Below are 15,050 nucleotides of genomic sequence, written 5' to 3'. Positions count from 1 at the left end.
GGTCAGCGGCTGAGGCCAGTCTCTTGGCATCGCCGAGGCTCCCCAGGTATGCCAAGGGTTAAAAACAGACGTCCCAGGGCAGGTAGAGAAAGCTTGCTTGCTTTCCCTCCCTCTCACCCTCCCCTCCTCCCTCCCTCCCTGCCTCCCCCCTTCCTCCCGCCCCCCCCCCACCCTTCCTTCCTCCCCCCTCCCTTCCTTCCTTCTATAGAAAGGGGAAGGCAAAGGGAGAGGGAGAAAGTGCATCTTCAGCACCCTCCGTGCTGAATGTAGAGGCTGACCTGGGGCTCAGTCTCACGACCCTGAGATCACAACCTGAGTAGAGATCAAGAGTCCGATGCTTAGTCAACTGAGCCCCCCAGGTGCCCAGAGAAAGCTTTATTTCTTAAAAAAGGAGGGAACTGCCAGAGTGGTTTCCAAAGCGACGGCACCATTTCATGCTCTTGTCAGCCATGTAAGAGGACTCCAGTTTCTCTACGTCCTTGCCAACACTCGTGATTATCTGATTTGACAAGTGCTTTTATGAGACACAATTAATTGTTTTGAGTGTTTTTCCAGATTTAGATACTGAGACATTGTAAAATCTTCTCCATGATATTTCATTTTGGTATAGAATCTAGATTTTTTTCTTCCAATTAAAAAAAAATAGAAGTTCCTATAGAAGATTCTTCCTGAAAAAAAGAGATTTTCCAAATATAATAGTATATTAAAAAAAAAATTGAGGTAGGTGCCCTGGGTAGCTGCGATTCTGAACATTCAGTCCAAGAAAATACAATATTTATGTCTTGGTGATTCTTTAACAAGATATGGAAACAAATAGGCAATGTCCCCCTCAACATACATTATGATGGTCACTAGTCATAAAGAACAACGACAAAAAAAAAGCAAAAAAAAATATATATATTTTTTGTTTTCGATACTGTTAATATTTTTGCACAGGCATTGAGGGTCAGGGGAATTTCTGCCTCCCTTTCTTGTCATTGTTATTATTTTTATTTTTTACATTTTTTACAAGATTTTATTTATTTATTTGACAGAGATCACAAGTAGACAGAGAGACAGGCAGAGAGAGAGGGGAGAAGCAGGCTTCCCGCTGAGCAGAGAGCCCGATGAGGGGCTCGATCCCAGGACCCTGGGATCATGGCCTGAGCTGAAGGCAGAGGCTTTAACCCACTGAGCCACCCAGGCACCCCATCATTGTTATAATTTTTAGAACAAAATTTCGGTAAGTGCCCATTTGTCCTTCCCTTGCAGCCGGGGGCTTGGGTGCCCTTCTCTCAGGCCCTGAGGTGCAGAGCTGATTAGGTGCAACAGGGCTGCCGTTCCCAGGGAGGGAGCCTCACTCTGATTCCTGGGACTTCACCTCACCACCACATTCTGCCCTGTTTCAAGCTCACAGCCCCAGAGCAGCTTCCTGGGGGCTCAATGCAAGGAGCCCTCCACCCTCAGACTCTCTTGACCTGCTCCTCATGGCGGTGTGTCCACAAATGCCCTCATAAACATGAGGAGCTGAGAGGGCTCCTTCGGATTGGGCATCAGTAGACATTTATGGAATACCTTCTATGGCCAGACCAGAGGGTGCTAGAGGTACAGCTGTGAGCAAAACAAACCATGTTTCTGGCTGGGGGGGCACAGACATTAGGGTGCATATCATTAACTGTGATTTTCGTGAGGGTCCTCCTTGTGATTCGAGGACTATGATTCATAGATTTCAGCTGAAGAAACAGGTTCCCGTAGTAATAGTCCCAAAGTCCCAAGGCTCATAAGTGAAAGACTGGCATCCATGTGCACACCTCCTGACTCGGCACACAGCAGCTCTGTCCCCGCTTCCCCTCCCTGTGGTTATCTCTGCCTCCAGCCCAGTTCCCTTCTGCTCTAGCGCTCCACGCACTTTTCAGAAGAATGACAGGTATCTTTGGGCCCTTGCCTCCTCCCCTCACTTCCTTCCCTCTCTAGCCTGTAGAGGGTGAGGGTGAAGGCCTGCCCGGGTTTATAGCTGCCTGGGCTCCAGGGATGGCTGATGGTGGAGACCTGGCTAGCTTCTCCTTCTTTAGGGCATCAGGGGCTCCCCCCGTCCATGGCAGTCACACACCCACACGGTGCACCAGGCTGGTCCCCGTGGGGCCGAGGTGATCTGGAGGTAGGTGGGGGTCAAGCTAGTTCTGCTCCTGGAGTGGTCAGCTCCAGCTCTGCTTCCATGCTCTGCCCCAGGGAATGCAGCAGAGCTCCTCCTGGACTGGGAGCTCCTGGGGCCCTTTCGGGAGTTCTCTCCCAGTTTCTGGACAGAAGCTAATGGGCAGCCTGCTGTCACCTATCCTGCACGCCTACCAGGGCCATGGAGGATGAGGCTGTGTTCTAGAATCCTGCTAGTGATGAATCTGACTTACCTTTAGGGTTAAATATAGGAAGGGAACTAACTAGGTTATAGCCACTACTAAGAATTAGGCAACAAAAATTTGGTGTTTTTTAAATTAATTGTTTCATTTAGTTTTTAATTTCTTAAAAAAAAAAATTAAATCTGGCTTAGTTCCTACCTGCCTGCTGGTGGCATGTACCATTTAATCGGTGAGTGAGGAGGAGTTCCTCCCATCCCTTGGGGTTGTACAAAGCCCAGGGCTGACAAACTCTGTCAGCCAGGGGCCAGCCCCTGCCCAGATCCTTCTATCAGACTCAGGCTTGGCAGCTAGGCTCAAGGTGGCCTGGTCTCAGCCTCTCATGGAAAGCCCCAAGCTCTGTCCCCTCTTCCAGCCTTTAAAAAGTTCCTCTTTCTCACTTTGTCTTTACAACAATCACTAGAGAAACATACTACATTTGTCTTAGCAATGAAGAAACAGAGGTTATATCACTTGCCCAAAGTCTAGGGCTCATAAGGCGAGCAGCCAGGAATACAGCCCATATCAGTCAAAGGTGACACAGATCACAGACTGGAAAGATCACAGGCTGGATGTCAGCCGACTTTGGTCTCTTTAGCTGTTTACTTGTCCAGCAGGCCTGATTAAGTCAGTTTCCCTATCAACAAAATAGTTCTCTCCACGGGTGGTTTGGGGATCAAATGAAATAATGCCTGTGACACAGCTTTAATAAGGACATCAAGATGGCATTTCCATTTAGATGTGGTTTGGGGTGATTACTCTGGTGGCCTTCTGTCTTGGTCCGTGCCTGCCTCTCTCTGCCCTGGTCCACTGATCCTTGCACTTGGGGAGCACTCTGGGCTGAGCCCAGGCCAACATAAGGGCTCAGAGACCCCAGCATCAGCTTGCCCTGAGGTCTCCTGTCACAAGCCCGACCCATGACAACAGACCATCCGGAAATTCCTCTCTCACAAATGGGTCTCTGAGCTCATTATTCTCTATAAGCCCTTCTCCTCATCCGTTTTCCATTTCCTGTGTCCTGCTCTGTGCAGCTAATATCAGATACATGAACTCAGAGTAGGGAGAGGGTAAGGAAGAAAGACCCTGGTGTCCCTTTCTTCCCTCCTTCCAAACTCCTGCCAGCACCTCCCAATGGCCAAAGCCAATCAGAGACCTACCAGAAGGGAGCCCAGAGATGCACTCAACAAGGACCGGCTCCCTTTGGAAAGGGTGCTGGGTGAGATGCACAGGTGAAGAGGGAAGGCCCACCTGTACGAGAATGTCTCTGTTCCCTCCTCTGTGGTATTTGCTGATCTGACCAGGCTGGGCCTCCTGGGCTAAAATTTGATGAGGCTGATAGAGGGGGGAGATGGTTGCATGCCTACAATTCATTTAAGCATTTGGTAAAAATGTACGCAGCCCCTAATATGCACAAGGGGCTGAGAATTCCTGACAGAGTAAGACCCATGCTCCTGCCTCGGTAGCTCACTCTGAGTTTGTATAATATGGAATGCAAAGCTGCAGGACACGGGGGTGGGGGTGGGGGTGGGGCTCTGAGTACAAAGTAGGGGAGGTAGCTGTTCCAGTCAGGGAGAAATGACATTTACGGTGGTCAAGGTGTAGAGTGGATGCCCTAACAAAATAGGTCAAAAGTTGGCTGATGAGGCAAACAGCAGAGATGACATGTCCCAAGTGGCTGGGTAGATGGGGGCTGGTAGAGATGGAGCAGAGGCGGCCCGAGTGCTGGAGAGCAGTTGAGAAACCAAGATGGCACCAGTGCTCAGAGGAAGGCATTAGGGGGGCCCGGGAGACACAGCTTCATGCCTCAGAGCTCTCCTGTGCACTCAGGATGGGGCCAGTGGTAAAACCCCATACTTCTCCAACCAGTGAACGGCAATGGCCGTTCCACACGGACTCTCTGTTACTTCCTTTTGGCCTCATCTTCCACTAGGCTATTTTCATTTTTTAATTGCTGCAGGGAGACAAAGCTGGGGGCGTCATCCAAAGCGACTGAAGTGAATGACCGTGCAAATAGAGCACGACATTATAAACTCAGCGAGCCCGGGCACTTGCTGTGCCCTAAGAAGGCCCTGAGAATAAACACTGCCTTAATTCTTCACTTTGTCCTGCTCCATTTTCTGATGTAAAATATGTTTCATTGAAACGATCCTTGGGTGACTGAGGTCACAGGGCTCCTGGCAGGGAGAAAAGGATTCTTTTAATTGGCAAAATGCTAATCGTTTTGGAAAATGAATTCTAATCTTCCCATCTAATACAGTGGATGTGTGAGTAATTACTTTTCTTCACTAAACTGTTAATGCAACATTAGTGATTACACTAATTAAAACTAATGAACTCTTACAGACTGATAAACTCCTCAGTCAGTCAGCAGACGCCTTCCTCCCATTGGCTGTATTTAACTTCCCGTTTGGAAGAGAGATCTTGAATTAACCTTTAGAATAATGTACAAAATTGGGTTTAGAAGTGTTAGGCTTTATGGACTGGGTATAATTCTTTCCCCAAGCATTAGTGAGGCCATTTCCACTGAGGGTGTAATTGAATTTAAAAAACGCCTGCCTTAATTTGATCAGCCACACTTCCATGGTTGGTAATGGCTATCCCTCCAAATCCTGGCCTCCAAAGAGGAAAGCTGCCCCTGGAAAATCGCGTGACCCTGTCCCTAGCATCTGCTCTCTCTGAGCAGCAAGGCTTGCTATGGTGTTTCAGCTGAAGGAGGGTTTGTACCCAGTTTCAAATGACAGGCATTTGCTCTGTGTTTGCTCGTGCCCTCATTTGTGAGAATACCTTAACCAGGGACTCTGGTGCTTAAGCAAAGGGGCAGAGGCAGTGACGTTATCCCTAGAGGTGCATTTCACACATAGGAAGAGCAGATGGGGGAGGGCGTAACATTTCCAGGCAGGTATCAGAGTTTGGGGATAAGATCAAGACCCAAATCAAGTCCAGAATCAGGTCTGCTAAGATGAGGGAATGATTATAACTACTCCCAGGTCCCACTCTGTAGTGCTTACAAATTTTCATTGTTGCCGGGAAGGACAGTCTAGGTGGAAGGCTGAGTGTTGCCTATTCCATTTTCCTGGGACGCCCTGGCTCTTTACCTCTTTTCCTCAAAACCTAGACTGACTGTACACGTGCCCACAAAACACAGAAGGACTCTGGAATGCCTTCCAAACTGTTAAAAAAAAAAAACAAAACACAAGTTCAGCTGAGATAGAAAACAACGGTGGGGCTTTTGTCACCTAGGTGGGGACATCTTCATTAGCAAATGTGTGTCATGATCCGTTTCCCCCTGACTTAGTTACACTTGGTCCACAGATGGATGGGATCTTCCTAGGGACAGCATGATAATGTCTGTAATCTTCTCTGAAGTCCTTCAGAGGAGGGAATGTGATAGGAATGTATACCTTTTTTAACCTGCACTCCAGGGGGCTGTCAGTTCCCTAATCAGGAATTCACACTTTGAGGGGATCATCCAGCATTTTATCAGGAAGGCCACACTCCAGAGATAATGACTCCAACTGCCTCAATTAGTATCCATATTTCTGATCTACACCAGATGCTGCTAATTAACATTTCGCAGAGGTTTTCATTGGCAAAATTAGTAGTGAGTTAATCAGAATAATAAATGCTAGAAATGGACTCGCCTTGATGAAATTTGTGGCTTTCAAGCCATGAAGATGGGTTTAAATGCTTCAGAGGGATTCTTTACTTTAGGAATGGGCCTGGAAGTTTATTCCCTAAATATTCCTGTGTTTGGCTGCCAAACCTCAAAGACTGTCTCTGAGAGATTATAGTTACTTGCCTCTGTTATACCACTGCATACACAGTTTCTTCCTTCCTTTCTTTCTTTCCTTTCTTTCTTTCTTTCTTTCTTTCTTTCTTTCTTTCTTTCTTTCTTCTTTCTTTCTCTTTCTTTCTTTCTTCTTTCTTTCTCTTTCTTCCTTTCTTCCTTTCTTTCTTTCTTTTAAATATTCTACTTATTTATTTGACAGAGAGATCACAAGTAGGCAGAGAGGCAAGCAGAGAGAGGGGAAGCAGGCTTCCTGCCAAGCAGAGAGCCTGATGCGGGGCTCGATCCCAGGACTCTGGAATCATGACCTGAGCCGCAGGCAGAGGCTTTAACCCACTGGGCCACCCAGGCGCCCCGCAGTTTCTTGACTGATGATCAACATTATGTTTAAGTTGAGCAAGGAGATATCAGTTATCAAGTGCACAAAAGCCTCAGGTCTTGGGATATGTATGACATTCACCAGTTAGAAAAGAGGAACGTGACAATTTTGGTGGACAAAACTATTTAAAACCAAGGTCCAAGGGCAGAGAGCAACGAGAGGGGTCCATATGGATGTCTACACAGATACCATTGCTATGACTTCAAAAACCTCTTGACCAGCCTGGTCATCGTATAAATACAGTACAGTATCACTCGTGAGGGGCTGGGAAGGGTTATAGGGGTGACATTTTGAACACAAAAGATATGACTCAGTCCTTGAGCTCTCAGGGACCATTTTTAGTTCCTAGATCCTGGCCTTTGGCTGCCCAGGGTCCGGTGATTTGCAGCTAAATAGTTTCCTGCCTTTTGAAGCCTTCAGGGTGGGGACTTTCTGCTCACATGTCCTCGCAGCTAACACGGCACCTGACATGCAACAGGTCTGGCTACATATTTGTCATGCCCATTGATGCCTTAGTGATAGCTTCACATTGAGGAGCGTGCTGGTCCTTGTCCTTTAAATCCTTTGTATGGGTCAGCCACCGTCCCAACAGGTGCTGTCTGTGGGAGACCCATCAGCCTCTGTGAGATGGATGCCATCATTCTCCCTGCCCAGTGAATTCAAGCAGCAGCGAAGACTTCCTGAAGCTCACACTGAAAATCACTAGCTCGTGGCCTTCTCTCTTCAACTCGGTTGCACGCCATTGAGGGCAAGGCGCTGTGATTAGTTTCCCCCACACCTAGTCCAGCAATGGGCAAATCTGGCACTTTGCCATGTGTGGCATCTAGTAGACTCTCAATAAAATCTTGTTGCTGGAGTGAATGAATGCATGCGTGACTTATAAATGGAACCTTGTTCTGGACCCTATCCATGGGAAAGCTGTTTGTTTTCAATTGGAGGCTTTGTCCTCTACTTTCTATTCTCGGGTCCTACAGAAATGCCTGGGGTGAGTGTGGGTGTTTGTGTCCATGTGCATCCACAGCTGTGGGCATGTCAGAAAGGTCTCCTGGGGGCTCCTCGCCTAGAACCCAACAGCGATGGGACATAGAGTGTGCACTGGGCTCTGGCTAGGAGGAGGGCAATGAGGTGTGCTTAGCTGTCATCATAGGAAGTAAAATGAAAGCGTCGAACATACTTTTCATGTCAGAGAGGTACTTTATTTGCATTTACTCTTTATGAAGATTACTCTGAGCTTCAGGCATTCTTTTTATCGACAGCAGATTGCTTTTTACACGTTGTTTGGAGGGACGGTCTGCTGGATCAGCCCAGGAAATCTGCTTATCTGCTAGACAGATCTAGACCCACTTTCCCCTCCCATGCCTCGGTGGGACTGCTGACTTAACAAAAGGCTGAATGCACCCATACTTCCTTATTAGTTATTTTCTGCTTGCAGTCACCAGGAAGTAACTTCAGTCCAGCCAAAGCTTGTTGGCCCTCCTCCAGCTGTACCCCTCCTCATGAGATGAGATACTAATGGGTTGTGCCTACCCAGAGCCTCTGAACTGGGTCTTGTAACCCACACTCCAGACATCTGGGATCCTGGAGTTCTCTACCCAATAGCTCTAGGTCAGCTTCCTACGGCTAAGTTATTCCTGGGATCCAACATCCAGAAGGTGGACCGTTAAACTTGAGATGTGGCCAATGGGTGATTTTTGGGGGGATATTTTGGGAGGATATACATAGACCTTGGATGTGTGGCCGGTGGGCCTCCCATGCCTTTGCCTGAGACCTCTCACAGTGCAGGATTAAGCCTCATTAGGAAGAAAGTGAGACAGGTCATTGGCTGGGCACTGTGGCCGTGCAGATAGCTATGAAGGCACAATTATTACAGTGGGAGGGTGGAACATGTTTGAAGAGTCTCTTATCCTGATTTTTACTTGTAAGTATCTGGACTTGTCAGGATGTGGACCTCCATTTGCACTTTTGCCTTGAACCCTGCAAATGTTAGGGGCGGGACTGCGGTCCAAAAACGGAGTCTTCATTGATTCTTGGACTCTGCCTTTCATCTGCGAGATTTGGGGCCTGCTAATTAGTGTTACGAGTCATGTAGATGAAAGACTTTTTTCTTAAAAGCAACTTTTTGTGTCATCAGATTTTTCTATCTGCAACTGGTGAGTGAAACCTGGTGCTCATGTGAGCAGTTTAAAGGTGAAAAATAAATGAATTGGAGCCCTGGTGCCGTGAGCATGTCCACTGGATGTCTCTAAGACAGAGGGAGGGATGTGAGGGGACTGTGCCTAACCTACTGGGAGCACCGCTTCTGGTGGCATGGACAAGCGCAGGTTGGGGTGGCGGGGCTGCTCATGCACGCTAGGAGCCCTGCGAGGAGTCCACGCCATCACCCTGGAGAGCGTGCAGGTGGTTACAATTGGCTACATTTACAAATGGAAACTTCAAAGCTGTGAGGGGGCAGAGGCATGTCCTGGGTGAGACATTCTGACCACCAGACTACTCCAAGGCCATATGCCATCCATGTTTTTTGTTTTTTTAAGACATCATGACCAGGAACTGCAAATTCTGCCCTCTCTGCCAGAGCTCTGTACCTTCCCCATCCCCGACCCCTAGAGTAGCCTTTGGTACCTAGCCTATGACTGCTGGGACCGTGGAATTTCTAGTATCTTTAGGGATCCCGGGAGGCGATGCCAGGAGGTGTTCCTTCATGGGTGTCTCTGATCCTGGCTGTATCTTTGAACTCTTTATTTGCTGATTCAGAATCGAATGTAGTAGAAGCATTCCTGAGTTCACTCTGACTAGAATTTCAAAGTGGACCAGGGCTTAGGGTCAGGCCTCACTTACTGTATATAATATTAGGCCTGTCCTCTAGGACTTTACAGTCTGTCCATCCTGGCTCCCAGTCTCCAAGTTTTCCACACTGATGAATTTATGCTCGCACACTGTCCTCCTCCTTCATGGCCGGGCTCTGAGAGAAACCACTTGGACCCCCTGTTAGGATCCTGGTTTCCTGCCTGAGGACTTGCCTCTTTCCTGGATGATTAAGACTGGGGATGGCTTCACTGTCAGCAAACACTGTGTCTGCACACAGGCACGGATGTGGCCTCTAGTCCATCCAGAATGGTTATCAACTCACAACCCGATACTAACACGAGAAAGGCCCAAATCTACAGCAGAGGACGAGGTCATTTCACACAAAGGACCATCTTTCAACAGCAAGCTAAATTCCCAAATAATTTTCTTCAGCAAATTAAGCCTTCCTATAAGCTTGTCCTTAAAATAGAAACTGTGTCATTCGATGAAGCATAGATGGAAAGAGAGGGCTACAGAGGAGACAGAAAACCTATTTGAAGTCACACAAACTTGGAAATGAATCCTGGCTTTGCTACTAAAAACTGTGAGACTGTGGATTCATTAATTAACCTGTCGAAGTTTTCATTTCTTTATAAAGTGGGAATTATTTTATTAGGGTGGAAGCGAGGGCTGAATGAGATATAAAGCACGTCGTGTGGTACCTAGCCCAGAGTAAGAAGATATTATTACCATTATTGTTGTGTTCACTACTACTGTCTTTCTTGTTGACCAGCTAGTTGATTGGGAAGTAGGCTAAGGCAATTCACCCAATATAATTTCTAGGCTCATACTGGAATTAGATGAAATCATAAAAACACCAAAGCCTTTCCAAATCTCCCTTAAAGCTCCCTGACAAGTCTCACTCAAGACCAATGTTTTCGCTAGCAAAGGCTTTTTTATGGACTGGTTCCATCTCATCCCTGGCCAATGGAGAGTGGTTGCAATGTACAGAGTGGTTTAATATAGGTAAAGAGCCTAGCTTAGGGCTCAGAACATAGTTAGTACTCAGTAAGTGATGGCTATCACCTTCATCATCGTTCATTTTCAGCATCCTTCCCCAGCATTTTGGCCAGCGTGGTGCGGCTAGAAAGTTTAGGCAATCCTCTGAGCAGGTCAGGTCATTGGCCCACCCACGTTCCCCACCTGCACACCCCTTTTTCCTCTTTGAGGCCCCTCAGCCATGGTGGCGAGCCTGGAGAGCATTGGATAGGTAGTACCTTCCCTTGAGACCAGCTGCTCTGCTTAGGAACTACCTCGTACTTTCTATACCTTTAATGCATGTTTCCTGAGAGAAGTTTGCTCTGTGTGTCTGTCTGCTTCCCTAGAGCCTCTGATCTATACTGTCCACAGCAGTGGTTTTCATAATGATTTGAACCATCATTGTCAATAACGTTTTAGCAGCCCTGCTTTGTGGAAGCAGAAACAACAAACAAACAAACAAAAACGGGAGGTATGGTCACATCAGGATGACTTAAATGAAACAGATCAGCAACACTAAGTGTGGGCAAGGAGGTGGAGTGACTGAAACTCTCATACACTGCTCTTCGGAGTGCACATTGATACAATCACTTTGGGAAATTTTCTTTTTTGGCAGTATCTGTGGAAGCTACATATTCGCCAGCCCCTTTGACTCAGCAGTTCCACTCCTGGGCATACAGTTGTTGGGAAGCAAATCTCATTGATCTCTTGCAATTTTTTGCACATCTTGCAAGCATGGCCCTCAAATGTCCTTTATTCCAGACCATGTTTTCAAGGATGTTTTTGTAATGAACAGCCTTGAATAGAGAGAGAGTTTCTCTGGAGCAAAGGAAAGGTTTGCTTATAGCCTTGGGACACAGACACCATATCTTCCTTTGGAGTGAAGGGCAGGCACACTTACTGTACATTAGAAGAGGTTTGGGTCTCTAAGCTTTTGTAATGCAACCTACTGTGGGTGCAGACATCATCTGCCCTCTCTACACTACCCTGTGGGAATTGGGTTTCAAGGAACTTGAGTCAAAAGGCAAATACCCTAGTGGTTCTATTGCTGGGGCTAAGAAACTGCCCTGCATCTCTGACCCAAGAGTCTTGTGTCTTCCACCAACATCTGTGAAACTGGGACAGGCTGCTTTGTGAGCCTACAAGTGGAATAAAACCTCAGACCCTTAATGGCAATATTCAACACTTGACAGAAATGAGCATTATGTGGGGAAAAAAACATACACATGAATATTTATAGAAGGATCAATTTGTAATAGCTCCAAATCTAAAAACCACTCAAATGTCCTTTAAATGGATACATTGTGGTAAATTCCCACAATGCAATGCTACACAGCTGTAACAAGAGAATGAACCCTCCTACACACAGCAATGTGCTCAACTTCAAAAATGTGTTGAATAAAGAAAAGCTAGACACAGAGGAGTATATACTTACTAATTCTATTTCTGTGAAGTTCAAAAACTTGTGAAACTGATCTATGCTGACAGAGACTTTGTGGGGGGAGGCATATTGACTGGGAGTGGACCTGAGGGACACTTTGGGGGCTGGACATATTTTAACTCTTGATCTAGGTAATGGTTTTATGGACACACACACACACACACGTGTAAGTCCATAGAAATACTGTTACGCTCTATGTTCCTGTCAGCTCTATATGAACAAAGGAAAGAAGGGGAGTGGCATATGTGGCCACTGTCTCTAGGTCACTATTAAATGAGCACATTGTGCAAAGATCTGGTTGCCTGTGATGCTAATACCTAGGGGACTGGAGTTTGGGGAGGAGGATTACAGCAGGGACAAATTCTGGTTACATAAGAGTCCTGTGGGCTGACACTCCCAGGGAGATGCGGGGCCTGGAACCAGGTGGAAAGGCAGTAGAGGGGGGGAATTCCCAGTCATGTGTGGAGTGGGGTAGCCAGCCCATTTATTCTAGGGGTGGCAGTCACTCTCTGAGATGAGATTAGCACCTGAGGACTGAAACTAATACCAGTGCATGTCAGCGGGTTAGAGGAGGCTAACTGTAACTTTGGGCTGAGTGCCTGGCTGAATAAAAGCTTCCTCCTTCTCTGCAGGGGGGACCCCCCTCGCCGCAGTCGAGGACGGAGGACCAGTACCACCATGGGAAGTGGCTGGCTCCAAGTAAATCCCTATAAGTGAAGAAGGGGCAGGTGTTTTATTGACTCTAAAGCTCTCCCAGTAGCTGGGCACATATTTAATAAAAAATCTTAGGCTTCGGGGGAAAGCCTAGGAAGGCAGAAGGGAGAAGAGCTGCCCTCCTGGGCTTGGGAGGTTAGCGGTCTGGCCAGTCCCTAATAACTCATTCATCCAATATTCATCTTTGAGTTATTACAGTCACCGTGTGTCTCTAAGGAACAGCGTTTATTAGTGTCCGCTAAGATAATTAGCCCAATGTACTTCAAGGCAATTGAAATTGTTCCCATAAGTGCATTTCCTTCCAGAATTCACCATGGCTACCTTTCAGTGTTGGGCCCGTTTTGTTCACATATCCCCCGTGCCCCAGCGGAGGGTGCTCACTTTCTACTGGTGTTCCAGGCCCTCCAGCCGGCCCAAGGGGAAGCAGATTGGGTCCCCATCTGCAGGCCAGGATTGCTGCAGTATGCACCAACCACGCCTGCTGCTTGGCTTCTAGGATCACCCCAAGGGCTCGGCTTGCTTCCTGTCTGTCTGCTTTTCCCCATGCCCTGGGGAATGTTTAGAAGGAAAGGTGTATGTAAAGCTCAGAATAATCCAAAGCACCTGGTTTTGTGTCTTGCACTTGCATAAATCCCATAATGTCCCCTGTATTATATCACAAGCTGCAAAACTCCTCTTACTGCTGGACAGAAAGCGGGTCAGCCAGGCACGCCGCAAATCTGGCAGTGTGCCCATGAGTGCCCCGGACATCTGGGGCAAGTGCAGACTCTGGGTCAGCTGGCCTGGGCTGGGGCTGAGGCTCTGCATTCCTCACCAACCTCTCCACGGTCTGAGCTGCGGGGTCACGAACTGCACTTGGAGGAGGAGGAGGAGGAGCTTGTCCTCCTCCCGTCTAATTACAGCCTGCCCTACAGCCCTTCTGCCATCAGACAGAGGATTCTTAGAGATCTCAGACATTCCTCTTCACTCTCTGGTTCTTTAACAACCCCTGGTCCTTCAGGTTCAAAAGTACCTCTGTAACACAGGCAGTAGGGCTGCCTGATTCACAAGGCACCCCGTAATTTGTCAGTCCTCAGAGCCCCCATGGCCAGACAGAACTTGGAACATAAACTTGACTTCACAGGAGGGGCAGGAGGGAAGCATAACTCTGAGGGAATTTTTTTAAGCACAGAATGGCAAGTTGCTTTAGTTTCTGAATTCTTTTCAAAAGTGTTGAAATTCACTCTTTCAGAAAGCTTAGCTTTAATTAATAAATTCTTCATTGTTTTAAAAGATTTTATTTATTTATTTGACAGACAGAGATCATAGTAGGCAGAGAGGCAGGCAGAGAGAGAGGGGGACACAGGCTCCCTGCTGAGCAGAGAGCCCGATGCGGAGCTCAATCCCAGGACCTTGGGATCATGACCTGAGCAGAGGCTTTAACCCACTGAACCACCCAGATGCCCCAATAAATTCCTCATTTTTATGATTGCCTGCAATTTGCTATTTAGTTTAATTGGATTTTCATGTTCAGAAATTAGAAGCAGCTTCCTTCTCTTGGTGGTTTTTCTTTTTCTTTTCTTCTTTTTTTTTTTTTTTTTTAAGATTTATTTATGTGTTTCAGAGAGAGAGAGAGCCTGAGCATGCAAGTGAGAGTGTGTGTGTTGGGCGGGGGGCAGGCTCCCTGCCAAGCACAGAGCCCAGCGCAGGGCTCAATCCCAGGACTGTGAGATCATGACCTGAGCCAAACCCACTGACCCCCAGGCGCCCCCTCCTCTCCATTTTCAGTAGTACCGCATAAACAAACAGCACTTTCCTCAACAGCATCCAATGATTTCCACACTGCTCTGCTGCTCTATAATGAATTCATTCATTCATTTGTCCACTCATTCATTCATTTAACAAATGTATGTTGAGCAGTTACTAGGTATGGGGCACAAACTGGTGGACGAAGCAAACATGGTCCCTATTGTCACAAAGCGGGGTTTTCTGATGAGGGTGGCAGAGGCGGTCAGAGGTCAGGGAGGGGTTTCTAGGAGAATGGTCAGGGCAGCATCCTGCCCCGTTTCATGTAGAGGGTTGAATGCAAGTTGCCCCGTCTTTTTTCATTTTCTCTTCTCTTAATGCTGAACCTAATGGGAGGAGAGGGAAGGTAAGAGAGAAAAGAAGGAAGTGTTGGATGGGAGGCAACAAAGGAGCTAATGGACTTTAAGGGTCTGGAAAGTGATTGATTTCTGTATGAACTACCTGTAAAGGAAGGGGAGTTTGGAAGGATATTATTATCTTCCTCCCCATGCTTTCCCCCACTCCACCACTGCCAAAAAATTCTTCCATGAAACCAATATTGGAGAATATTTCAGAAGGAAGATAAATTGCTAATGGCACTGAAGCCTTCCTCCATAAAACGCAGAAATGACAAGTCCTCAGTCCTAGCCCTTCTAACGTACCAGCCTCATGTCCAGGAGCCAGAAGGAACGGAAGTCTCTTCAGTTTCTCCCCATTACTAGACTTGGGCATTTGCATTGCATTTGATCTTGGCCAAGCACTTAACAGTAATTG

At 47.2% G+C, this 15,050-nt stretch overlaps 1 protein-coding gene across 1 annotated transcript in view; it reads right to left on the bottom strand.

The window, feature by feature from the left end:
• Positions 1-15,050, bottom strand: part of SIAH3 (siah E3 ubiquitin protein ligase family member 3) — a 71,547-nt gene that overhangs the window by 6,132 nt on the left and 50,365 nt on the right. The window lies entirely within an intron of this gene.

Source organism: Mustela nivalis (assembly GCF_964662115.1).
Source record: "Mustela nivalis genome assembly, chromosome: 15".
In the NCBI taxonomy this organism is placed as follows: Eukaryota; Metazoa; Chordata; class Mammalia; order Carnivora; family Mustelidae; genus Mustela; species Mustela nivalis.
The sequence above is the reverse complement of the archived record's forward strand: the minus strand, read 5'-3'. Positions and strand labels throughout refer to the sequence as shown.